The sequence below is a fragment of the Pelodiscus sinensis genome, chromosome 6 (genome assembly GCF_049634645.1).
Source record: "Pelodiscus sinensis isolate JC-2024 chromosome 6, ASM4963464v1, whole genome shotgun sequence".
NCBI classification, from domain to species: domain Eukaryota; kingdom Metazoa; phylum Chordata; order Testudines; family Trionychidae; genus Pelodiscus; species Pelodiscus sinensis.
Window position 1 is genome coordinate 25793897 of NC_134716.1, and position 26988 is coordinate 25820884.

Below are 26988 nucleotides of genomic sequence, written 5' to 3' on the forward strand. Positions count from 1 at the left end.
CTCCACAGGCTGTCCCCACCCGAAGCTTTAGCTCCACACTCCTGTTGACCAGTTCCTTTGTCTTCAAGTATTGCTGAGCAAAAATGTACGGAACTCATTTTGGATTTGTTTTGAAATGGGATTAGCTTCATTTTTTTTGCCTGTTTCACTTCTTTCATTTTGTGAGAGTTGGCTACTTTCCTTCACCTAGGAACCTGACCTGCTGCTGACTGATTCCAGGGCACAGCATGATGCACAGTGCCAGAACAGGCAGGAAGCTGGACTTAGCACCACTGTAGTCACCTTGTCACCCTATAACATGGTGACCCAGTGCCTGTCTTTCGGCAACCCAGTACTGGGCCATGAACCATACTTTGAAAATCACTGGGTTAAACTACTCATTCCCTCAACTGTCTTTTGGAGGGATGAAAGGAGGGGCCAAATGAAAAGGAACCATTAAAGAGGTGGTAGATATGTCCCTAGGAAAGTGAGTCCTTCTGTGCTCTAGGTAAACATGTGGTCTGTCTATGAATAAGAGTAGGTGTAGTGTAGACTATTATAAAGGTTTGTGAAAGCCCGATTTACAATGGTAATAAGATTGCAGGTTCCCCAGGAGAGAAACTCACCCATTCAATTTGTACTGTTAGGTTTCTGGGATTTAGGTGCTGTGTACTTGAACTCATCTGGCAGATTTCTAACTTAAAAGGAATTTGGGGTTAAAAATGGAGTTTGAAGAAGTTGCTAGAATTATCTTTCATTTCAGATATATCTCCCCTTACAAATGTAAGGCCAAAATTAATACAGAACATTCTGTACTTCTTTCAATGTCTTCCATGTAGATATCGATCAGCAAACCTAGCTTCAGACATTTTGACAAATATAACAAGTGACAAGATCAAGTCACAGTATTTAAAGTTGAACTTCAAAAACATTTTGAAAACTGTCCAAAACTCTGTAAAATTTCAGAGGAAGTGTGTTTATGTAGGGAAAAGTATGTAACTTGTTTGCTAATTGAAGCTTTGCAATATTTAAAAATGGCAAAACTCTTGATAGCACAGCTGCAGACTTCCTGGTGTCTTTTTCCAAATTGACTAAATTCATAGCTATTTGTATCGTGAACACAGGTTGAAAAGATTTAGTCTATTTTAATCCCCTGTTTTCATCTACTTGGTTTATTATAATTATGTTAGTTCTTGTATCAGAGACGCTAGGAATGACATGAATTATTTCATATGTGATCTACAAGTGTACTGCACCGTGATAAACTGCACGGTCAGTCACATCATAAATTGTTTTATTGTTAATACAACCTATGATCCACAGGGTATTATGCATTTTGGACTTTTTCACTTGCACTCTGACCACTTATCCATTTCCCTTCGGATCTATGAATAGTATCAAACATTCACTTGTGGCATGGAAAATTGTTCTCTGCTTTAGCCGAAAACTCTTACAATAAAATTTGTTTTCAGTTGCATCTTCAGTACCACTTTATAGGTCTTCTTGAATATGTGTGAGGAAAAAAATAATTTTCATGTAAACAATCTCCAAATCTTTAACTAATAATGGCCTATTTTATCTTCCATTTTTGTGTGCTATTCCTAGTAACATTAATGGGAGTTGCACTTTTCCCCTTTTGTTGTTTGTGTATTTTCATTGCTGATGCTATGATTAATTGACATAGTTCCATATACAGCCTTTGAAATGGTTACAAATAAGCATTTTTCAAAGGACTATTGCAGAAAATGAGTACTATTTCATGTAAAAGATAGTGAATAGAAACAGAAAATATCTCACAAATAGTAATTAATGTAAACAGTGATGATATAAAATGTTCTTTTTCAATTTTTGTTTTAGATCTCTATCCTGAGAGACAACAACAGGATGTACCTTGGAGAAGAGTAAGTTAAAACAGTTCTTTATATTTGAGTATATTTTTATAAAATTTAGAGAATGCGATTGTCAGCTTTTAATGATTTGCTATGAGTTTAAAGTCAGTGTACCTTGTCCATTAATTTGAAAAATTATGCCGTTCCACTCAGTTTCCAATACTATGTATGCTAAACCTGCTTCTGCCTCCTTATACAAGCAAAATTCCCATTGACTTCAGTGAGAGCTTTGAATAACAAGTGCTTCACTGGTATCTCTGACACTAGTATCAACAAGCTTTCAGTGAGTAAAAGAAAATGTGAGCTACTAATTCCTCTAGATTTGGTAACAAATCTGAAAAAGAGGCAATCTTCAATTATAATGTTCCTTAGAATAATTTTCCACTAGTGAGTATCCAAAGTTTACCTGAGCTAGAAAGTTGCAGAGAATTATGAGCAAAATAGTGTGGGCAAATGCACTCATCTGTAGTAATTGCCACCTTTACAGTGTGTGAGTTTGTATGCTATATAGCCAAAAGAGTGCTCACAAAATATATATTATTCTATGCAAACTACATGTAGATCCTCACTTATTATCTGTTCTGGCTTCTGTGGACAATAGAAGAGTCCTGGTGACATCAGTCAGCCTGTCAAGAAGCTGGAGCACCACAAGATGTTTGGAACCATCCCTTAACACCAGTCCTACATCCAGTTAGCATTTCCCCAAGAGTGGGCAGGAGATGGGATATTGTTAGATCAGAAGAAATGGCGATTCAACAAATATCCTATGTAGCATGATTGTAAGGGATCTTAAATGACACCCAATAAAGAATAAAGCTTAATTTTCTTAGGAAAGATCCCAGTCAACTGACCTCCCTGTAGAATAAACACTCCAGTAGACCTTAATTGCTTTAGGAAGGCACACTTCCTGTAGGAAGAACAATAGGACTTTGATTATATTAACCTTTCACCTTCCTGAGAAGTTTCCTGGGATGCTTATTTGACACTGCAAGGTCATGTGATCATGTCACCTGAACCTGAAGCCCATCTTGGATTTACAGTGCTTTTCCACTAAGAAAGGGTGTGTGTCATACTGGGAAACATCAGATTCCCACCTTATGCAAATCCTACTTAAGGCTGGGAAGTGGATTAAACTGGTTTCATGCTTCACTGAATCCCCACCCAAGATGACTGCTGGAAACATCTAAGAAACAAAGACAAAAGGGAAAGGGGAAGGAGGGTACTGAACCCAGGCTATGAATGGTGTTTAGCATGTGAATTATATACCTGGAAATTTTAGCTGTAAGCAAAAGCAGTTTTGTCTTCAAGATATTCTGCAACCTACCTAAAGCAGAATTTAGTGTGAGAATTATTATTTGTAGCCAATTTCTTTATTGTGTTTAAGCTTAGTTTGTGTATTTATTTTATTTGCTCAATGACAATGATCTGCTTTGATCTGTTTGCTATCCATTATAATCACTTAGAAGCTAAACCACGTTTTGCAGTTTATAAATGCTGAGGAACAAAAAGCTGTGTGTGTCTTCCTCCACATTGAGAGAGGGGTGGATTTTATGAGGTTATGCTGTATAGAATTCTGTGCAAGACAATATAATTTTTGACTTACATTTCATGAGTTCTGGACAATTTCCTAGCTGAAAGCCTGCTTACACAGCACTGATTCCAGTCTTGAAGTCATTCTGAAGCTGGGTGTGTCCCTACCTGTGTGCATGCAGCAGGACAGGGTAAGAGTGTCCAGGCTGGTGGAATGGGAAAGCTCAGAGGAACCTTCAGGAACCCTAAAAAGTGGGGCAACATGTCACAAGGAGTAATTTGTAATAAAATGAAAATTGCAATCAAAATGGTAGCCAGTTTTGATTGAAAATTACTAAGTGTACTGAGAGAAAGTTACATAGGAGGAAGTTTCCATACGAGGAAAAACCAATGTGGATTTATTTTTTGTGATGTTAAATGTAGGTAGGAGTTTTGATCAAATAGTTCATGTTGTTTTCTCTTTTGATCAGCTAAGGGCACAGTTTGAAAATATCTCCTAAGAAAAAAATATGCTGGTGTGCTGTTTTTTCATTTGTTATTAATAACCTGTCTTGTATCACAATATTACATACACAAACACAACAGATAAATAAATATTGTGATGATGATAATGATGATACAGCTAATTAATACTGGTTTTATTTTACCTTTATTACTCCAATTTACTTTGTTCAAACTGTACTGCCATCAATGGAATTACATCAGCACCAATCCAAATAACATAATGGTGAACTAAGTCCTACTTTAACTATGTTGTTATAATATCTATTTGAGCATATATAGATGAAAAGAATGTTTGATTGTTCCAATAAAATATGGGGGGTGAGGAAGAAGTTAAAAGCAAACAGTTTTGTCTGGCTTAAAACTTTTCTATGTAGTGTTTGTAAGTTTGTACCATAGCATTCTTCTTGCTCACAACAAATAGAAAGAGACATTCATTAGAAACTGATTATGTATCCAAGTGAAAGTGAATAAATTACTATTGTCAATACTGAAGTAAGTACACACATAACCTATAAAGGTTAAAAGTAGATTGTATTTTAAACTTATTTCATTATTAAAACTATACTTCATTATAAAGTAAACTATTGCATTTATTTAATATTCGTGACAAATATTGTTTCAGATATTTTAATATTTCAGTATCCCTTTAAAGTATCATAAATGACTTTTGATATAGTACATCACAAAACTTTAAAGTGTTATATGTCCAGCTATTTTTTCTGGGGATTTATGGTTAATTTAGCTTTCAATTCTTTTAAAACATCAGCTTGTAAAGATTATACTTAATTAAAAGAGTGAAATTTGAATGGATCAGGTCAAATTAATTTGATGTAGTTTGAAAATTAATATCTAGTTATTTTTATCACTAGAAAATTCAGACACACAGGATGTGGCGTTGTGTCCCAAATAAACAAATATTTTCTAATATAAAATCATAATTTTCTTTCCTATAATAAGCCACACTTCTCAGCTGCATTGCAGTTTACTCAGATATTGAGCATCAAGCTTCAAGTGATCCTTTATTTTCCAGTTCATTTTACTATGTGTTTACCTACAAATATGTGTCACGTAGGCTTTTTTGTAACCCTTTGTACTATATTTTTTAAAAAAGGATTTTCAAACACTTAAATGTATGTGCATTCTGAAAACTTAATATCAGAGTAAAAGAGAGTGGCTATTAGTCAAATATTTAAAAAAAAACCTAGAATAATCTTTTTTCATTTATAATCATGATGGTGGGAAGTTCAATATTTCTACTCAAACAAAGAGTCTGTTAGACATATTTACAAAAGTCCTTACGATGTTTGCAGTCGACTTTGCAGAAGACAACATTTATAAAACATTTCCAGTGCCTGGCAGGTGCCATGAATTCTCTTGCGGATTAGTGTTATTCAGATATTGTCTTTCATTTGAACTTCAAACACTTGTTTTCTACAAAGAGCTTTTTTTAATAGCTTTAGGAAATTAAAACCTTTTTAAATGTGTCACTGTAATACCCACTATGAATTTACTTATGGGAAACAAGTAGCTGCAAAGCTTAGGACAATTATAATTTTAAATAAAAACAAGCTGCAAAAATGAAAGAAAAATACACTTGGAGAAGTCAAAAATATTATCTGTGGCTGTTTCTTAAAAAAATGTATTGATGACAACAGAAAGTTACAGAACATTTTTCCAATATTTTTCTTTCAATATTTTTGTTGCATATAGAGACAGATCTTATTGTAGCTGTCCCTATCATATTGTAATAATTTTTAATGATCAAATACTATCTTTTTTAAATGATTTACTCTGAGTATTAAGAATAAGCTGAAATTTCCAGTATTTTAAATAGGAAAATCATAGAATCTTAGAACACTAGAACTAGAAGGGACCTCAGGAGGTCATCAAATCCAGTCCCCTGCTCTCATGACAGGACCAGACACTGTCTAGATCATCCCTGATAGATGTCTATCCAACCTGCTCTTAAATATCTCCAATGATGGACATTCCACAGTTTTTCCTAAGGTCAAACCTAAACTTCCCTTGCTGAAATTTAAGCCCATTACTTCTTGTCCTATTACCAGAGGCCGAGGAGAACAATTTTTCTCCTTCCCTGTAATACCCTTTTAGATATTTGAAAGCTTCTATCATGTCTTCTCTCAGTTGTCTCTTTTTCTAAACTCCACAAACCTAATTCTTTTGGTCTTCCCTCAAAGGTCATGTTTTCTAGACCTTTAATCATTTTTGTTGTTTTTCTCTGGACCCTCTCCAATTTCTCCACATTTTTCTTGAAATATGGTACACAGAATTGGACACAAGACTCCAATTGAGGCCTAATCAGTGTAAAGAAGAAAAACTACTACTTATGTCTTGTTCACAGCACTCCTGTTAATGCATCCCAGAATCATATTTGCTTTTTTTTTTGGTAAGTGTGTCACACTGGTGACTCATATTTAGCTTGTGGTCCACTATGATCCCTGGGTCCCTTTCCGCAGTACTCCTTCCTGCAGTGCTGAAATGAAAAATATGTTCTGAAATATGGGAAGGGAAACTTGTAATCATTTTGGTTTCATTAAATCCCTAAAAGTTGGTGAAATTTTTTATTATGTCAGATTCTACTTTCCTGCATCTTTGCTAAGCATAAATTTAATGCTAGCCATTAAATTTAGTTCCCAAATTTAGGGATGCCTTTAAGATATTAATATTTCCTGTGCTGTGTCAAGGTATTTTGGTTTTGCTTATTTACAATATTTGTTAATGTAACAATGCATACTGCATCTAAGGATTTAAGATAAATACAATGTCTGTTAAATACATTTTAAAAGACAAATCATACCTCAATAACATTCAACAGGACTATGCAGCACTTTAAAGACTAACAAGATTATTTATTAGGTGATGAGCTTTCGTAACATGGCTACATCTCTATCACTATTCTCAATAACAATGGTATTTTAGAACCTATGAAATTCTGAAAGTATCTAATTTATGGAAATCATGGTGATTCATCTTGTCTTTCAATAATATACCTCAGTTAAAAGACAGGAAACAAAGGGCAGGAATAAATGATAAATTTTCAGAATAGAGAGGGGTAACTAGTGGGTCAGTCTTGGGACCAATCCTGTTCAACTTATTCATAAATGATCTTGGAAAAGGAGTGAGGTGGTAAGGTTTGCGGATGATATTAAACTGTTTAAGATAGTCAAGACAGAAGCAGACTGTGAAGAACTTCAAAAAGATCTCATCAAACTGAGTGATTGGGAAACAAAATGGCAAATTAAATTTAATGTGGATATTTGTAAAGTAATGCACATCGGGAAAAATAACCCCAACTATACGTACAGTAAGATGGGAACTAATTTGGCTACGACAAATCAGGAAAGAGATCTTGGAGTTATCGTGGATAGTTCTCTGAAAACTTCTACACAGTGTGCAGTGGCGGTCAAAAAGGCAAATAGGATGTTAGGAATTATTAAGAAAGGCATAGAAAATAAGACATAATATCTTACTGCCCCTGTATAAAACTGTGGTGCACCCACATCTTGAATACTGTGTACAGATGTGGTCTCCTCACCTCAAAAAAGATATTTTGGCCTTGGAAAGGGTTCAAAAAAGGGCAATTAAAATGATTAGGGGGTTGGAACGGATCCCATTTGAAGAGAGGCTAAAGCAACTGGTACTTTTCAGTTTAGAAAAGAGGAGACGAAGGGAGGATATGATAGAGGTATATAAAATCATGAGTGGTGTGGAGAGGGTGAATAAAGAAAAGTTATTTATTAGTTCCTATAATAGAAGAACAAGAGGACACCAAATGGGTAGCAGGTTTAAAACTAATAAAAGAAAGTTCTTCTTCACACAGTGCGTAGTCAACCTGTGGAACTCCTTGCCAGAGGAGGCTAGGAAGGCTAGGACTATAACTGAGTTTAAAAAGAAGCTAGATAATTTCATGAAGATTAGGTCCATAAAAGGCTATTAGCCAGGGGATAGAAATGGTGTCCCTGGCCTCTGTTTGTCAGAGGCTGGATAAGGATGGCAGGAGACAAATCACTTAATCATTGTCTTTGGTCCATCTCCTCTGGGGCACCTGGCACTGGCCACTGTCTGGACCTTTCGTCTTACCCAGTATGGCCATTCTTCTGTTCTTATGTGTTCACTGTAAACTGAGCAGTTTGGTGGCCACCCGGGAGAGATTCAAATGCCACCCTGCTGATTAATAGAGCATCCACAGCCACCTATAGCCAATAACATGTGTTTCTATTGGTGGTGCATATTCACAAATTCCTGGGTGCACATAAGGAAATTTTTTCTGCATGTGGATGGAACAAAATTGGAAGGAACACTACTCTGGAGTCCTATAAAAGAGGATTCTCAACGGTAGGGATGCCACCTCCCATATTTTCCTAGAATCATCCCTTCTCTGAAGTGGACGTCCCAGGAAATCTGTAAGGTTATATCTACACAAGCCTCCACCTATGAACTTCTCTTCCAGAATCCTCAATATATCTTTGTAATTATGAGTTCCTTTAGGAAGTGTAGGTTCTAATGTCTTCTCCTGTGGGACCCTAGTGCCATAAATTTCAGAGCTTGGAAAAACAGGCACTGAAAGAAATCTGTGGTACACCAGATGCTTCAGAGGGAATGAACAGAAAAGACTGATTTATTGAGTGATTCATTCCCTATCATCCAGTCCCAGTTCAGATTTATCATCTTACAATAATGGCTCAGGTGTGGGAACTTCCATCCTCTTCAGGGAAGACCACTGCAAAACAGTTCATTTAACACACCTGCAACTGCTTTGTCTTCCTTGAGTGCTTCTTTAGTACCATGATTATTCAGTGCCTTACTTTTGGGCAGGTTTCCTGGTTCTGATAGATGTAATCATTTGTTTCTTGATAGGTGGGTAAAGAAAGGCTGCAGGAAAATAACAACAAATGGTTGGTAGCACTTTATAGACTAACAAAACGTTTAGACGGTATCATGAGCTTTTGTGGGCACAGCCCACTTCTTCAGACCTGAGTTATGAGTTTAGGATGTGCACACACAAAATAAATAGGAGAGGGGAAGGAGAGGGGAAAAAAAGGAAGGGTGGTGGGTGGCAGAAAGCTAGAGCGTCTATAAAGTGCTACCAGACCATTTGTTGTTTTTTTCCGTAACAGACTAACTCGGCTACACCCTGAAGCTGTAGGAAAATAGAGGGACAAGGCACCTTGGGAAGAAATAGTGCAGTAGCTTAAATGCTTTGCTGAAGTTGGGACTAAAGTGGATTACATTTGCAGAGAGAAATGCCATTTCTTGCAAGACTGGAGGCATTTAATCTTAAATAAGAGTAATAATCAACTGTTTATGTTTGTTTTCTTTTGGTTGTCTCAGGACCTCCCGCATAGATTTCCAGGAGCCTCACTTTCATTGCTATTCAAAAATAAGCATCTTAAATTAACAGATACAGCTCCAGATCTTACTGTTAACATAACAAAATCTCAGAGAGGTAACCTGGTTAGTCTGTAAGCTGAAAAACAATGAGTAGTCCAGGACAATTTGTTAGTGTAACAGAAATTTAAATAGACTTCGTTAGTTTATAAAACCAGGCACTTCAGGAAGCCCAGAAATATCTTCAAGATGTGTATCAAAGCTTTAATGTTATATACATAAATCTGTGACCAAGGGTTCTAGTTATTCTTAGATCCACTAACAATAAGAAGCAGCAACAAATTCATGTATGCTGAAAACTTTTTCAGCTCTTTGTAAAAGTGATTTGATATTTAAGGAAGATTTTACATACACACACACAATTCTGTCCTTCATTCTCTCACTAAATGTTTTGCATTCAGTACTGCATCAGCTACAAAAAGATGAACATGACATATATTATGGATATCATAGGGATGTAACTCTTGACTATAATTGCTTAATGTTAATTAAAAGTAATATTTCTGTTCCTTGCTTCTCTTCTCTTTCCTTACTAAATAGAAATTGTGTTAATTCACTTTGTAAATACAGTATATCATTTTATTTGAATTAGTAGTAAATGAATGAAATACAATATAAAGAAAATGGATACTAAACACATCTTTGTTTTGAGTTTTTCTACATTAAGTTCATTTGTTTTTCCAATTGGAAATAGATCAGGAGTCTCTTATAATAGTAACTACTTAGAGGTAAGTACAAATAATACATTTTGGTTAGCTCCCTGTGTGTAGATCATTTATTATATGTTAAATATTTAGAGGCAAGGTAACTCTCAATACCTAATCAGTATGTGCAATGGATGAAGTTGGTTTGTTTGACAGTTATGTCTCTTTACTTTGGTTCCTCTCGGGACTCCTGCAGATAAACCACACTCTATGAGAAGTGTTTACATTTCCATCAGAAGGTAGACTTGGGATGTTATGGAGGCACTGACAGCAACTTTTAGGTTGCCTTTAGATTTAAACATAAAACAGGACTAAAATATCTATCTGTGTCTGGATTGTAAACCCTCTAGGATAGGGTTTGTCAAGAGCTGTCAAGATGTGTAGTCGTATTGAAAAATGAAAACTTCTTACCTGGATTATTAGAAATACCTTATTTTTATACAAAAAGAAGTTTACAATCAAATTTACTCTCCACTAGTCATATATAATATTTGATGTATATAATTTCAATTCAATGTACAGAGGGTAACTAGATCAGTGATTTTTGACTTTCTGATTGTCACACACAAGCACCGTGATAGTACAGCCAGTTTCTTGCACTCCAGGGGTTGCTCAAATGCTTAGGAAAATAAAAGCTTATACTTTTGAAACACAGCAGAAGTTGTTAAAGTTGGTTAGTTTTGGTTTATGATGGATTAGAGAGGTATCCTCAAAAAGAAACAAAAAGAGACTATCAGGACCATTTTGGAGAGGGAGTATGTTAAAACTTTTCCTTTACAAAAATATGTTTTCTTTCACATGTACATTGAAATGTTAATTCTCTTCTGAAGAATTATGGTGGCAAATTCAATCTTGAATGTGTAAATAGAGGTGCATTACTATTATTTATATTTTGATACTGCAATATATTGGGAGCTGTTCAAATGTACAAAAGAGATAATAAATGCCTTGGAGGATTTACAGTTTAAAAAGACATAGATACTTCAGTCCTATTGTATGGGTAAATCCCTAATCAGCTTTAATTATGATGTTATGTTAAGTACCTCCATAGTATACCACTCTACCTTGTGATGGTGCTGGTTCTGGTGGAGTTTTATTATTTATACAGTGTTCACACTAAAATCTGAAAAAAATATATAGAGATTGTCTTCATAAAGACATCCAGGAAGATTAATCTCGGCTAACTAAAGATGTAATTTTAAAATGGATTAGCTAAACTGCATTATAGCTGTATATGGATGTTTTTACTCAGAATTAAAATGGCCTTAATTTAGTGTAGTTTAATTTACTTTAGAATTGAATTAAACTAAACTGAATTAAGGTCACTTTAATTCTGAATGAGAGTGTTCATGCTGGGGATTAATGTGGTTTAACTAATCCAATTTAAAATTACATTTTAACTAGTTTCAAATGAATGTTCTGGCATGGCCTCAGCCCCATGTATAGACACCCAGAGACAATATAACCCTTGCCTCAAAGAGCTTACAAGTGGTAAGCTTGGTAAGATACAAGTTGTAGCCGGCCAGAGTAATTCTCAGGTTTGACAGTGGGCTCTCAAAGTACAAAGGACGCCACACAGGTATCTGTCAAACTCAAGCAGTTTATTTCCTGACAGCTAACAGCTGTGCCCCATAAATGGAAGAACAACATAACAAAGAAGCAGCATATCTTACATCCCTTCCTGCAAGCCTGGGACCCCGGGTAGGCTGTGGATGAAGTGGGAGGTTGTCTCAGCTTCTGAGGCACTGGTACCCAAAGCCCATCGGTGAGGTCCGCTTTGCTAGGCTCTGAGGCAGCCTTAAATAGAGTTTTCCTGCCTTGTTTGACAGTTTGGAAATTTCCGGGGCTTACTCATTAGTGCTGATGTAGGGCTTAGCTGTTAGTTATTGATCTGGTTCTGATCTGGATCTTCTTGTTCTTTGGCCCTGTTTACGTGATTAGTACGTTAGGATAAACAGAATTGTTTATGCGTTCTTGCCCTTTACTCTTCTCTCATACTTGTTCTTGCTATACTGGCAACAATGCTTATCTTAAGTGGCGTATATTCCCAAAGACTTGCTTCTGGCTCATCAGATATAGGGGAAAGGAAAAGGGGGGGAAGAATGCAGGCCTCACCACCCCTAAACTAACACGTACAAAGTTCTTCCGCAATTGACCACTACACAAGTGATGCTTGAACATATATACTCCTCCCCTGTTTTTATCACAGTGTTTACCTATAAAGAAATATGATCTTGTATACCCCACCCTGTATTCATTATAATAGTTACTTATGAAATGGTGGATTTACTTTCATTTAGCTCTACTGCGTGTGTGGGCTGGGTTGTTTATTTTTTCTTTTTCTTTTGTTTTTATTAGAGATTACTCTGTTTTTTTCTCAGACCAACTTATTATGGAAGCTTTGTCCAGAAATGTATTTGCCCTCTTAATATGCTCAGTGATGGGGGTAGGATAAGAATCTAAATAAAAACCACATGCTTAACTGCTTACAGCTTCATGCATTGGGTAATCTTTAGATAGTTAGATTTTTTTGTGTGTGCTGTCCCCTAGGATGTGGAATTTCCCTGGACATCAGCCTCCATCTATCACTCTTTATATTATCCGTTCATCTCTGTCACTGAATCTTGTCAGATGCATATTGAGTAAATTAGTTTACTGAATCTACTGAATTTCTCTTATCTGTCATAGCAGAAATATTTTCAAATAACTTGTTTAATTAAGCATGAACTCCCCTGCCTGAGTAGCTGTCCTAAATCAAACTCTGCTTTTTCAGGTGTTCTCCAAGTTCTTTAGAATATTTTTAAGTATTTTCCTCACAACTAGCATTACAGCAATTAAGTTTCCTGATTTGTGCCTTTACTTCTTAATAAATATGAGAATGTTTTCTAGTAAATACCCTGCAGTTTGCAGGACATTATGCTGCTTGTAATGGTGTAAAATACAGATATACCAAATTCAGAGGTAATTCATATCTTCTTCCAAACATATCAATGTGTAATTTATACTAATTTAGATTCAGATTCTCCTATACTCATGCCCAGTTATCAACATATAACTGACATTTCATTACATATCACCAATTAATTTTACTTACTAATTTCAGTTAACTGATTGTAGTTTACACCTGAAGGGGATATAAGATAAGGGGTGTAGATGGAAAAGTATCTAAGAGAAAGGTGCTAAAGAAGAGGTTTTACTGGCTAGACTCACCTCATAGTTGTTCCATGTTACATTCTTCTTTCTAGCCCCTCAGAAGTTTCACATGCTTATGTAGGTGCATTTCCAAGAAAATCTGAGTTAATCTGTAGTAATATAATTTACCTCCGAGTGGGAAGGAATGAAGCATAAATTATACCAGATAAGATTCACTTCTGAACATTACTAATAGATATAGATGATCTGGAAGATCAGCTAATCCATCTCCCTCCAAATGCAGGATTATTCCCTTCATAGGCGCGTACACAGGGGGATGCGAAGGATGAGAATGCACCCACCAAGTAAGCGTAAGTGTTTCTGTTAGGGGAGAGGTTGTCAAACTGTGGCCACCACTTTCATATGGTCCATGACTCAAGCTCAGCTCCCCCTTCCTTACATCCTCCCTCCCTCTCCCCACAGCAAGGAGCCCATGCTGGCATTCCACCAGCACTGGCTTTCCTCTGGGATGGGGTGGAGCCCAAAGCCTCCCCACTTCATCTGCCTTGTGTGGAAGAAGTAGAATGAAGAGGAGCCAGAAGTGACTTTGAGTGCTTCTGCTCCACCTCCCTCTTCCCCAGCTGGGGAAACACCAGTGCACTGACACGCTGCCTGGAGAATTTCTCCACTACTCTCATTGGCCATAGTCCGGCCAATGGGAACAGCAGCACACCATGCCTGAAACACATAGCCTAGGAGAGGTGTGGGGCATAAAAGCAATTAAGTGCTCCCAACCCTCATGCCCAGATCCTATACCCCTACCGTGCTCCTGCACCACTCCCCACTGAGATCCCGCACCCTCAGCCTGCTCCTAGCAGCCTGCTCCTTGGCCATGCACCCAACCACCAGCCTGCTCATGTACCCTCTCTTGCACCTGCACCCTCCCCTTGGTAAGGCACCCTTTGCCCAACCTGTTCCTGCACCCTCCCCTGGGCCAGATACTCTACTTCCACCCTTGCTCCTACACCCTCCCTCCTGGCCGCACACTGCATTTTCCCTTGCTCGTTCTTTGTCCCCTAGCAAGACATCCTACTCCCAGACTGCTCCAGCACCCCACCTCCTACCCAGATCCTGCACTCTCACCCCATTCCACCCGGGGTAGGGCCACAAATCCACTAACTCCAAAACCCCAGAAGACTAAATCTGAACCATGGGAAGCCCTAAAACTCAGTCCTCCCTGTCCCTTCCCCTCACTTCATAGGGATGGAGTGCCAGAGGAGTGAGGTGTCTCAAATGGAGGCCACATCAGTGAGAGTTGGGGTTTTTTGGAGGGGTATTTTTGCTTCTCACTTGTGTAGTCCCCAACTGATTTTTCTGTGGGTCAATGACCTTCAGTCCAAAAAAAGATTCCCCACCCCTGCCATAAATAAAGAAAACATTGAAACCTTTTGTGCTGGACAGTAATTAATATTTTACTTTATTTAAAGTGAAGTTTGATAAACTAACATGAGAAAGTTAAAGGGCTTAATCTGTTTAATAATTTAATATTTCCTTTCTTGCTGGTTAAATTAAACCATTCACTCTAGCTGCAGCACTAGCAAACTGACTCAGGCATAATTATGTAATTAACGGCTCAATGCAAACTTTTCCGCAGACCACCAACTGCTAATGGAAACTCAAACTTTTTGGCACACTGTGTTAGGAGGATGGGAGAGTGCTGTGTTGCAGAGGGATGGGTGGGTGGGGCTGGTAGCAGTGCAGCTGGGCTGGGTGAACAGCAACCACACTGGTCGGGAATGACACGCACCCAGCCCTGCTGGCCAGAAGCCTTGTCTTCACTCCCCCGGTATTGGCCTCACCAAGCAGGTAGAGCAACAGCAGGCAGAGGCAGCCGAGAAAGTGGGGGCATCATTGCTGGCCATCATGATCCCAGAAAATAATTTCTATAAAACCTTTATTATTGTGTAAATTTTTAGTATGTTATAACAAAACAATTTAACCAATCCCAGTTTCCATTCAAATTTTTCATTCGCCTCTCTTCTGCATACTCATTGGATGACTATCTTGAACTCCTTTATACTTAAAAAATTGCAGTCCAAATTTACAAAAAAAGTGCACACCCTAGAAAGTCCTGCATACAGGCCTGCTTCAGTAAAATTAGAATTGTCATTGCTGTGCAATGATAGGTCTTGCATTTCCTTGAGAACATCCTAAATCCTGGGATGTGCAATTTTTATAAGAAGGAAATAAAATTCAGGAAACAGCATAGAATTTAAAAATTGGGGAGGAGTGTGGAAACCTTTTAAGGTCATCTAACCAACCCTCTTGCTAGTGTGGAATTGTTCCCCTACTGCATATTTTTTCTATTGTTTTGTCCTGACTTCTTTAATATCTCATGCAGTCGGGCTTCCTACCTCTTAGAAGAGTATTCCACCATCTGGTAGTAGTTTTTTCTTGATAATCAGCCTAAACTTTCTTATTCCTTTTCCTTTCCCCCAGAAATGTATAGCTATACCCACCTGTAAGCAATACTTCTATCTTGCTCGCATCCTTTAAACAATTATAGGTATGTATCCATATTTTAGGCTGCAACACTGGAAAATGTACTGCAGTGTGACTTCATGAAGAGAAAAGGGTCCACTTGCATGGATCTTTTTACAGGATCAAAGCCTTTTGATGTTCAGTCAACATAGTGGTAAGTTAGCTGCATAAAACTCTTCATGGCAGGGACAGTGCCTTCTTCTGTCTGGAAAATGCTTAACATATATCGAGCACTCCCAGAAACAAATAATAACTGAATACATGATTTAGTAGGCAAACACTGACTGTTTAAAGGAGCTTTATTTGGATAAATAGAGAGAGAAAATTCAAAAGAACTACAGCATTTGGTTCTTCAGACACATATGTTTCACACACATGATTGAAGACACTAGTATGTGTAAATTTAAACATAGGAATATGTGTAAGCACAGTTATGGTTTAAAGCTGTCAGTGTTTTGCTTTGTGCATATAATCAGTTGACCTCATTTTACTCTTTACCCATAATTTGAGGGGAATGACAGGAGAGTGAAAAAAGTCAGCAGTGCCAGAAGATATAAAAATTGAAAAGCATCAGCAAAAGTATTTATATGTGCTGTGGTTTAGGTGGTGAGGAGTTGTTTTAATTGTGGAGGGCTGAATCTGTTGCAATGCACTAAACATGAAAATTCCCTTTAACAATTAGAAATGCCTGAGTCTATGGCTATGCCCCATTTTCGAAAGAACCGCGTCTAGACTGTGGTTTCAATTTCGAAATAGCACTTTTTCAAAAGAGCGCCATGACACAATTATGCAAATGAAGCACAGGGAATTCAAATCCCCATTTCATTCGCCCTTTCGAAGTGCTTTATCTACACCCCTCTGCCAATAGAGGAATATAGTCTAGATGTAGCCTATTAGTGATGTAATGTGATATTTCCTCATATTATTAGAAGAGTAAATGAGTAAAAGCCTCATAGGGGCTTTACCTGTTAATCCTTGAAGACAAGACAAGAAGTGCTAGAAATACTAGAACGTTAATTTGAAATAGTCAAAGGTATAATGTTAAAATGGAGGGAGGAGGAGAAAAGGGCACAGAATGACAATCAGGAGGAAAGTCAGGTGGCTGTGGAACCCCATAGCTGGGGGCCAGGAGTGCAGTCCCATGGAGCTCTTGCAGCAACCCTGCTTCTTCCCCATGTGTCCCTCTGTCCCCTCTCCTCCTCCTCCTTTCCTGAGCTTGAGCACCACAAATGAGCTATTTGTGGCTCTGAGGGAAGCTCTGGAAGGTTGGGGAAAGAGATGTTGAGTGCAAGGCCCGGCTTTTGTTCATGAGTGCTCCCTCCAGGGAGCCCCCGCATGGATGTTGAACCGTAGATGTTGCCTCACTACAGAAGTTCATACTGTAGAAGTCCAACCTGTAATTATATTGATAGGAATTTTACTTGAAAAGCCTTAACAGTTAGCACAGAAAAAAAAAACTAAATTCACATTTCAGAGTATGCTACTGAGCTGCTGTGCTACAGTATCCATTTATTTTAGCATTCATTTGACAAAGAAAAAGAAAATCTGATTTTCTTCCAACTAATAGAGAATGCATTATTGACTACAGCTAGTGCTTTCTTAATGGTTGTCAATGGTCTGGAGACTTCTGCCTGGAAGTCTTAGCTGTGCTAAATCAATTAGGAGATTCAGAATAGCCTACAGTTGTCTAGCTCAGTGTGTCTCAACCTTTCCAGATTCCAGGAGCCTGATTTGTCTTGCATACCCTCGAGTTAAACCTCACTTAAAAACTACAAGCTTACAAAATCTTACATAAAACTACAAAAGGTCACAGCACACTATTAGTGAAAAATTGCTTACTTTCTAATTTTTACCATATAATTATAAAATAAATCCATTAGACTATAAGACTACGTCTACGCTGGCCACAATTTCCAGAAAAGCCATGCAAATCAGGTAAGTCAGGATAGGGAAATCCGCAGGGGATTTAAATATAGCCCGCGGATTTAAATAAACATGTCCGCCGCTTTTTTTCCGGCTTGGGGAAAAGCCGGAAAAAAAGCGTCTAGACTGGCGTGAGCCTCCGGAATAAAGCCTTTTTCCGGAGGATCTCTTATTCCTACTTTAAAGGGCTTTATTCCGGAGGATCGCACCAGTCTAGACGCTTTTTTTCCGGCTTTTCCCCAAGCCGGAAAAAAAGCGGTGGACATGTTTATTTAAATCCGCGGGGGATATTTAAATCCCCTGCGGATTTCCCTATCCTGACTTACCTGATTTGCATGGCTTTTCCAGAAATTGTGGCCAGTGTGGACGTAGCCCACATGTACTTAAATACAGAATAAAGGGGTATGTAGAGAAATAGAAACAAGTCATTGTATGACATTTTAGTTTGTACTGATTTTGCTAGCACTTTTTATGTAGCATGTTATAAAACTAGGCAAATATCTGGATGAGTTGATGTACCCATGGAAGCCCTCTGTGTATTCCAGTGATATACATACCCCTGGCAGAAAACCACTGGGCTTAGATAGTGTGTTTGTGCTTTTTTCATTCATTTGCAAGTTTAGAAAGTATTTTGAGGGAGGTTTCCCTAGATTTTTAAATTTAATTTCCCACTCATACTCCAATATTTCATTTCCCTGTGATGATTGTTTGGTACCAGAAAAATTGTATAGCCTCTGCAGCTCCCCATCATTGGATTTACAAACTGTGTCAACTTGGAATGATTCAAATCAGTTAGCCTAGCTTCGGGCTTCAGTCCTTTCCAGGGAAGTGCTATGGCACAGATAGAAGCCCATATCCTCTGATCTAGTACGGTCCCTTCATGTAACTGGAGCAACGCAAAGTGCTTGTATCCCTTCTTTAAATGGGCAGCTGAGGGTTCCCCTGGTCAAAACTTAGTTGGCAAAGAGCAGGAATACTCAACACAGTATTCCAGCCTCTTCTAGTGCAGAGATGTTTCCCAGGGCACTTGTCTTAGGGTATGTCTACACTACAAAGTTAGTTCGAACTAACGGACGTTAGTTCGAACTAACTTTCATAGGCGCTACACTAGCGCTCCGTTAGTTCGAATTTAATTCGAACTAACGGAGCGCTTAGTTCGAACTAGGTAATCCTCATTCCACGAGGATTAAGCCTAGTTCGAACTTACTAGTTCGAATTAAGGGCTGTGTAGACCCTTAATTCGAACTAGTGGGAGGCTAGCCCTCCCCAGGTTTCCCTGGTGGCCACTCTGGCCAACACCAGAGAAACTCTACTGCCCCCCTCCCGGCTCCGGACCCCTTAAAGGGGCACGGGCTGGCTACGGTGCCCGTGCCAGGTGCAAGCCTGCCAGGACCCAGCCAGCAGACCCTGCACCTGGCACGGATTTAGCCACTAACTAAGTTAGTTCAAATTAACGTTGTAGTGTAGACGTACCCTTAGTGATTAGTCAGCAGTGTAGTCAGCAGTGTAACAGCTCCTAATTTGACATTGCCAGGTGGGGCCATTTAAAGCAGCATAAAGCATGCCTTAATTTGGTTTCTAGGATTGTTTTGAGTCCTGTTTTTACTCTTTATTCCACCATTCATTTCCCAAGCACAATAAGCCGCTGACCAGGATACACCCACCCATGGCTCACCGTGACACAAAAAAGTGGATAAGTGATGTAGGGCCACCTCTGTTTTCCTCTTCAGTGTGAGCCCAGGTCAGCTGAGGGCTGAGCCCCATGTGTCTGAATTTAAAAAATCATATGTTGACCAAGCCCCTTATATACTCTGTTCTGTTTATTGATGCTTTTTGTCATACTTGCAAGTGCTGGTACATGGGCACAAATAGGTTGTTCTCTTTGGTCGGTGTTTTGATAGACTGGTAGTTCCATTTTCAGGGGGTAGCCGGGTTAGTCTGTGCAGGATAAACTTAAAAAACAACAAATGGTTTGGTAGCACTTTATAGACATGTTTTGTTAATCTATAAAGTGCTACCAGACCATGTTTTAGTAGTTAGAAATTAGTTTAGCTGCTGGTGATATTTGTCCCATGTGTGTAAAGAGGCAGAAGTGCCATCTTAGAGGCTATCCTATTTATCATTGGCTTTGAAGTGTCTTGTTGTGCACCGAGTGATCAATTTGCACATATTATCAGCAGGCTATGTTGTCATTGTTAATTATCCAGAAATTCAATTAATGTTATCAACAATTTTGTTCTTGGCTTGGGGAAATTACTGTGGCATAACACCTCTCTAGTCAGTCATGCTAAAATAGTCATCTTTCTACAGAAATGAATTCTTATTCCAGAAATACATGTAAAGCTATAGGACCTAGGGATATAAATGTGTTTTTAAAACTTCTCTAAAATATCACATTAGTTACTGCAACTATTATCAGTCTTTGTGATCTCATAAATAGGTCCCTACCAAATTCAAGGTCCGGCATGATTTTAGTTAGCTGGATGTCCACTTGCTATGGGTGTGGTCAAGTTTTTCATAGTTCCATAAAGTTTATTTCAGTGTTTTGTCCTGTTATTTAGCTCTAACTCACTGCTAAATGACTTCTAAGAGCCTACTAAGCAGTGGAAGTGTTGGTAATGCTGCTAGATAATATTCACATCCTAGCAGCAAATGCTTTGGCAATTTTTTTGGTTCGGCACTGATCAGGTTCCAAGGATGTTACACTGGAGGGCTATGTCTATTCTGCTCCCATTTTGCGCAAGAAATACGCAAATGAGGCTAAGCATGGAATATCGCTGAGCATCATTTGTATAATTAATGAGGCTCCGTTTTTGCACAAAACCCCCCTCTTGCTTAAGAGCCGTTCTTCCTCATTTTTTCAGGAAGAATGGCTCTTGTGCAAGAGGAGGGTTTGTGCAAAAAGGAGCAGTGTAGATGGCTTCTTTTTGTACAAAAGCCTCTTGAGCAAAACCAGAATGCAAATGGGGCTTGGTGATATTCCACGCTCAGCCTCATTTGCATATTTCTTGTGCAAAACAGACACAGTATAGACATAGCCAAGAGGTTTAACCTGTACTATATTTGCAGTTCTCCAGTAATAGGGTATGTCCCTCAAGTATATAGAGTCATTACAAATCCTTGCTATTGGTCTTACAATTTTATGTGTCAGTTCCTTTAATAGTCTTGGCTGGAGATTATTTTGTATCCCTATATTTGGTCCCATGAAGCTGTTTGTGTGTGACTTCCATCTCATTTCTATACTCACATCCAATTTATTCCAATTAGCCACACTGTCACTGCCCCCAAGATCCTCATTTCCTTTCTTAAAAACTGAGGCAAAATATTAGTGTAGGCGATGAGACGCTCCTAGATTATCTTTCATCTCCATCCCATCCTTCTTTTCTTTTTTTTTAATGTATAGCTGTGTCTAAACTACATCCTTTTTCTTGAAAAAGGGATGTAAATGAGGCACTTTGAAATTGCAAATGAAGCCGGGATTTAAATTTCCCATGCTTCATTTGCATAATGGCGGCCACGTTTTTTTTTTTAAACGGGGCTTATTGATAGAAAAATGGCAGTTTAGATGGGGATCTATCGAAAATAAAACCCTTTTTCAAAAGATCCTGTACTCCTCAAAAAATTAGGTTTACAGGAGCTATCAAAAAAGGGTTTCATTTTCAAATGATCCCCATCTAAACTGCCATTTTTCTATCGAAAAGACCCATTTTGAAAAAAAAAAGCAGCTGCCATTATGCAGATGAAGTGCGGGAAATTTTAATCCCAGCTTCATTTGCAATTTTGAAGTGCCTCATTTACATCCTTTTTTGAGAAAAGTGATGTAGTTTAGACACAGCCTATACGTCTAAACCTTGAATGTCTTTTGGAAATGCTCACTTTTTCCTTATACTTTCTGTACCCCCAAGAGGTAGCTTTTCTTTTATTAATATCATTTCTTCTATTCCCTGTAGTATTTCTGCTCTCTCTTAATAACCTCTTTGAGATACTTGTTCATCCAGTTTGGTCTGCTATCCCTCCCTACAAAATTTTGTCTTTGGCTTGGGCTAGAGGCTTCAGAAAATGTCTCCAACTTGAACTTTTAAAATAATTTATGCCTTTTCCATATTCAGATCCTCGAATGTTCTCTTTCCCTTCTTTAGGCCCTGGCCTCTTTTAGTTGGTCATATAAATGAAACTTTACTTATCCTCTTCTCTGAAATACTGCACATCTTACATGAATCCATATATTTCATAACCTCTCATTTCATTTAAAAATGAATACAGGATAATTATTCTAATTTATTTTGCTTTGGATCCTATAATTCTATCATTTTCCCTGTTGACTTTCTTTCAATAATAACAAGGTCACCAAGAAAGACGTATACTAAAGCATCATTTCAATGGATCACAGCTAGTCATAATAGCCTAAACATCAACTGTCTCACTGTGCCCACAATACAGTATGACTCAGGGAAGGAACAATACAGTAGTGGATAGTAAAATGATAATGTGATTAAATGAAGGTGCATTACACTACTTTGGCTTGGGGTTCTTCAAAGGTTGTGCTAATTTTATTTTTCATCATACTCAAGATCTTAATCACAGTCAAAATAGAAGCCTATTGCATTCATTTATTCTCTTGCTTGAGCGTTTCATACTTTGCTACCTGCTGCTTCACAGCTTCAAACCCTCTGAAATTTCATATCACGGAAACACAAGATTCTCCATATCTTCTATTCTGAAAAAGATTGTAGATCGATAATGGAGTACTTAATTACACATTTAGTGCCCCAGTTCTCTCTTTTGAAGAACATGATGTGGGTTTTATAAGCAATAAGGAGAAGCAGAATCTATGCTGCATTTTGATCTCCCAGTTTCACAGATTTCTGTTTGCAAATCTGGGTCTAGGGAAGATTTGGGACTTGATTCTCCTCTCACACCCATTCTACACATCTTTTGCTCCACTGACCTTAGGGAAGTTGTTCTTAATTTACAGTGTAAGGGGTTCCAGAATAAGACCTGTTGTTTTGGTGCTACTGGCAAATTAAGTTTATTTTATAACAAATGCACAAGTTTGGGTCTATACTGCCTCTGAGACAATCAAATCCACCAGGAAGTGCAGGACCCATCAAGTTTTCATAGGAGTTTTGTCAAATGTGTATCTTATACCAGTTGTTCAGTATGGGAGGCGTTTCTAAGTTGCTATCAACTTATATTGTATAGAAATTGTTGTAACTATATATTCAGGGGAGGAAATATAGGTGAAATGTATTTTGATTTGTTTTTGTTTTTAAAAAATAAGTTTTAAATAATATGTAGTGCTTGAGACTTGAAATCAAAAGTTCTCAGTTCTATTCCTGTTATAGTAATAACACTCACTTCAAAGGGGAGTGGTAAAGTTTTAATTAATGGTTTCACAATCCTATCTGTCGCTTGTCCATATGGTATCTAAGTCCTGTCAAAAGATTTAAAGCACAACATGAGTTAAAGATGTTACTGCTATGGTAGAAGTGCACAAAACGCCCAGAGTATCCAAAATCAAAAATATCTGATTTTTTTTCATGTTTTATCCCGGTGAAACTTCCATCTCTGCCCTCCATGTCAGCTGAAGATTTATCTATATATAATAGAACTTTTATTTCAATGAATAGCTGTTGCTTTCATTAGATTTTCAATCTCCTAGAATATATGTGTTTCCTGTTGTGGATGTGTTACTGATGACAGTATCAAAGAGTTTGTACATTTCCATCTCTTTCTTATAAATGAAGTATCTGATAATCCAAAAGGAATGGTTTATCATTATAAGAATAATTGCTTCCACCCATTGCAAGGCAAACAGGCTTGTTCTTCCAACCATCCAAAACATTGTCTGTTGCTTGCAGGGTCAAATGATTAAATAATTGTCCCTGCTTCCTATGTAACAGTATCTCACGGTGTCTTTGTTCAGGATGATTTTTTTCTTCATTTTACTGACAATAAAATGAAACTGTAGTCTCTCCACTTTTATGATAGCAATGGAGAAGCACATAGCCTTTATGTAACATGGTAGAATCATTTATCCTTCCCTGGTGAATGTTGCTTTGGAGGAATGCATTGAACACTTTTTGATCTGGAAAAGCTGTGGGCAGCATTTTGTATTAGATTTGACTCAAGGTTTTTTTCTCTGCAGATTTACTTAACCTCATTTTTTTCCCAAGCCATATTTTACTAATGTAGGTGCTTCTAAAAGAGGATTGTTCTCTACCACTTTCTAACTCTTATGAAAGGGATATTTAAACACATTTCAAGGGTAGCTGCTCTGCAAAATATGTCTGGAGTAGGATGTGATGCACAATCTGATTCTGTTGCTAAACAAGTGGCACTGGAGTGCAGCCTTTTGAAAAATATTCAAGAAATTGCCTTTTTTCGTTTTTCTTTTTTCCTGATCACCTAGAAATTGTGACTTTCAGTTGGGATATCTTTGAAGAGAAGCTGCCTCCATTATTGTATTTGTTTTTGTTTTTTTCTTTACATAAAATGCATTTTTCTCGCCCGGCTTTCTCAAATGCTGTGCAGATCATCAGTAGCAAACTGCTTGTTACTACAGGCAGTCCCCGACTTACGCGGATCCGACTTATGTCGGATCCGCACTTACGAATGGGGCTTTTCTCGCCCCAGAGCTCACGGGCGGCGGGACGCCACCCGGGGCGAGAAAAGCTTCTCCCGGTCTCCCTGGTCTGCTGGGGGAGGGTCCAGCAAAGCGGGACTCCCACCACCTGGGCGGCTTTGCTTCTGTCCCCCTGTCTGCTGGGGGGGTCCAGCAAAGCCGCTGGACCCCCTCAGCAGACCAGGAACACCCGAGCAAAGCCTCCCAGGCTCCAAGGCTTTGCTCCAAGGCTTTGCTCCCCATCTCCCTGCAGACCAGGGGGACAGGAGCAAAGCCTTGGAGCATGCCCACAGTGGGACAGCCCAAGCGTGCCTGGGCTGTCCCGCTGCAGGCGTGCTCCAAGGATTTGCTCCTGTCCCCCTGGTATGCTGGGGGGGGGGGGTCCAGCAAAGCCGCTGGACCCCCCCCCCCCAGCAGACCAGGGACACCCGAGCAAAGCCGCAGCCTGGGCAAATGAGCAAAGCCACCCAGGCGCGCTTGGGCTTTCCCACTGTGGGCGTGCTCCAAGGCTTTGCTCCTGTCCCCCTGGTCTGCTGGGGGGTGGGGGGTGCAGCTAGTGTCCTCCCCCCAGCAGACCAGGCTTTTCTTGCCTACCCCTGGGGTAGAGCAGCTGGGGGCTGCCGGGTTGGTCCCGCAGCGCCGTTCCAGACCAACCTGGCAGCACCCCAGCTGCTCTGCCCCGGGCGTCCTGATTCAGCCGCTGCTGGTCAGTTTCAGCAGCGGCTGAATCAGGACGCCTGGGGCAGAGCAGCTGGGGTACTGCTGGGTTGCTCCAGTAGCACCGAGGAGCCGCTACTGGAGCAACCCAGCAGCACCCCAGCTGCTCTGCCCCAGGCATCCCCAAGTTCCTGACCAGCGGCTGACTACAGGAAGCCCGAGGAAGAGTTGCTCTGCCCCAGGCTTCCTGGAATCAGCCACTGATCAGTTTCAGCAGCAGCAGACTTGGGGACGCCTGGGTTTCTTAAGTTGAATCTGTATGTAAGTCAGAACTGGCATCCAGATTCAGCCGCGGTTGAAACTGATCAGTTTCAGCAGCGGCTGACGCCAGTTCCGACTTACATTCACATTCAATTTCAGAACAAACCTACAGTCCCTAACTTGTTCGTAACCTGGGGACTGCCTGTATCTGTGGTAGTATGTAGCAGACAAATGTGCTTCTCTTACCTTGAAACACTTTGTTCCCGATTGGCACAAAAGGACACTTAAATTTAGCCTAAGCAATGTGGTGAGATTCCTCTAGCATAAGGGGAAAACTCCAATAATGCAGATCTGTATATCTGGCCCTCTGCCATCTCCTGTTGAAGTCCTTAGTACATAGTGTGTCCTGGGGGACTAGGATGTGGACTTAGCACTGTTGCACTTCAGTGATTCTCAGTTGCTAGAATAAACCTTTGGGAGAAATTGCTTGCTACTATAAATCAGAGCAGACCTTTGCATCCTGAATGTATAACTCCCTTGCCTTCTCCTCACAGTTAGGTAGTGAATGTAGTTCTGCCAGACCTAGAGAGTTTCATTTTGGCTATTTCATTGCCGGCTGCCTATTACCAATGGTGAAAGACCATTGGAACAGTTTCTGCTAATACTAGTAAGGAAGTGCTACAAGTCTTGCAGAGAATTTGACTGTAGTGAAGATAGTAATTGCACCTATTTCTGATCTCATCCAGCATGATGAAAGAGTGCACCTCTATCTATTATGTGACCTAGTTTATGACAGGAAGCTATAAGGCACCACTATCAAGGGGTTTCCTTGTCCATACTTAGCAGGGATGAGAAACAGGAAATACTCAGAAATAATATCATTAATAAAACTGATGTACATTTTGGCTTTTTTCTTTTCAGGGTTTGCCCCACCTACACTGCTGCTATTAAAATCAAGGCTGACTTCCAAATCATATATGTAGCAGCCCAATGTCTGAGAGTCTATAACACTGAAATCCTGGCTGTTCCCTCTGGGCAGCACTGTTGCCTGAAGTGCTGGTTGTTCCCTTTGGGTGGCCCGTGCTGCATGGGCAGTGTGGGGCCCAAACAGCCGCTTGCTTCCCCGTGGCGGCCCGGCTGAGCGGCACAGAAGTCAGCTGAGCGCCACGGCGGGAGGGGAAGGGGGGCCATGAATGTTACTGCCCTGTCCCCCCTTTGCCTCCCACCGTGGTGCTCAGCTGACTTCTGCGCCACTCAGCCAGGCCGCCGCGTGGGAGCAAGTGGCGCAAGCGGCCATTTGGGCTCTGTGCTCCTCCAATTTGGCAGAGCAGCAGGGGGAGTGTGGAGCCCAAAAGGCCATTTGGACTCTGCGGCCCCCCAAGTGAGAGGCAGGAGGGGGAGGAGAGCTGAGAGAGAGAGGGAGACGGAGCAAGAGACCCGAGGCTCAGGAGAGAAGACCAACAATGGAGGAGAGACCTGACAATCCCATCTTATGACTGGCTAATTGGCTAGTTAAATATATTTGAGCTTTTCTTCTAAGTCTCCAGTGTGAAATAAAAATGACAAAGCCTCTTCAGGAAATTTATTATAGTTAAATAAAAATTCAGGAACAGTGAGAATTCAGACTGAACAGAATGAAGCAACAGTTATCACCAATCTGTGAAAGGTCTAACATCTATAATCTACTATATATTTGAGAGAGTTTGTGAGTCTGTCTGTCCTGTTTTGGCACAGCTAAATCAATGCTTAAGGTTTGAAAACTCCTTCTAAACACTAAGGGTGTATCTAAACTACATGGCTCTGTTGATGGAGCCATGTAGATTAGGATGATCAG

General features: G+C 39.4%; 1 protein-coding gene across 4 annotated transcripts in view; it reads left to right on the forward strand.

The window, feature by feature from the left end:
• Window positions 1–26988, forward strand: part of PTPRD (protein tyrosine phosphatase receptor type D) — a 1779541-nt gene that overhangs the window by 588683 nt on the left and 1163870 nt on the right. For all 4 annotated transcript variants that reach the window (XM_075931585.1, XM_075931599.1, XM_075931586.1 and 1 more), the window contains exon 5: window positions 1837–1880. The gene's annotated coding sequence lies outside the window, so the exon portion shown is untranslated. The remainder of the gene's footprint in view (window positions 1–1836; window positions 1881–26988) is intronic.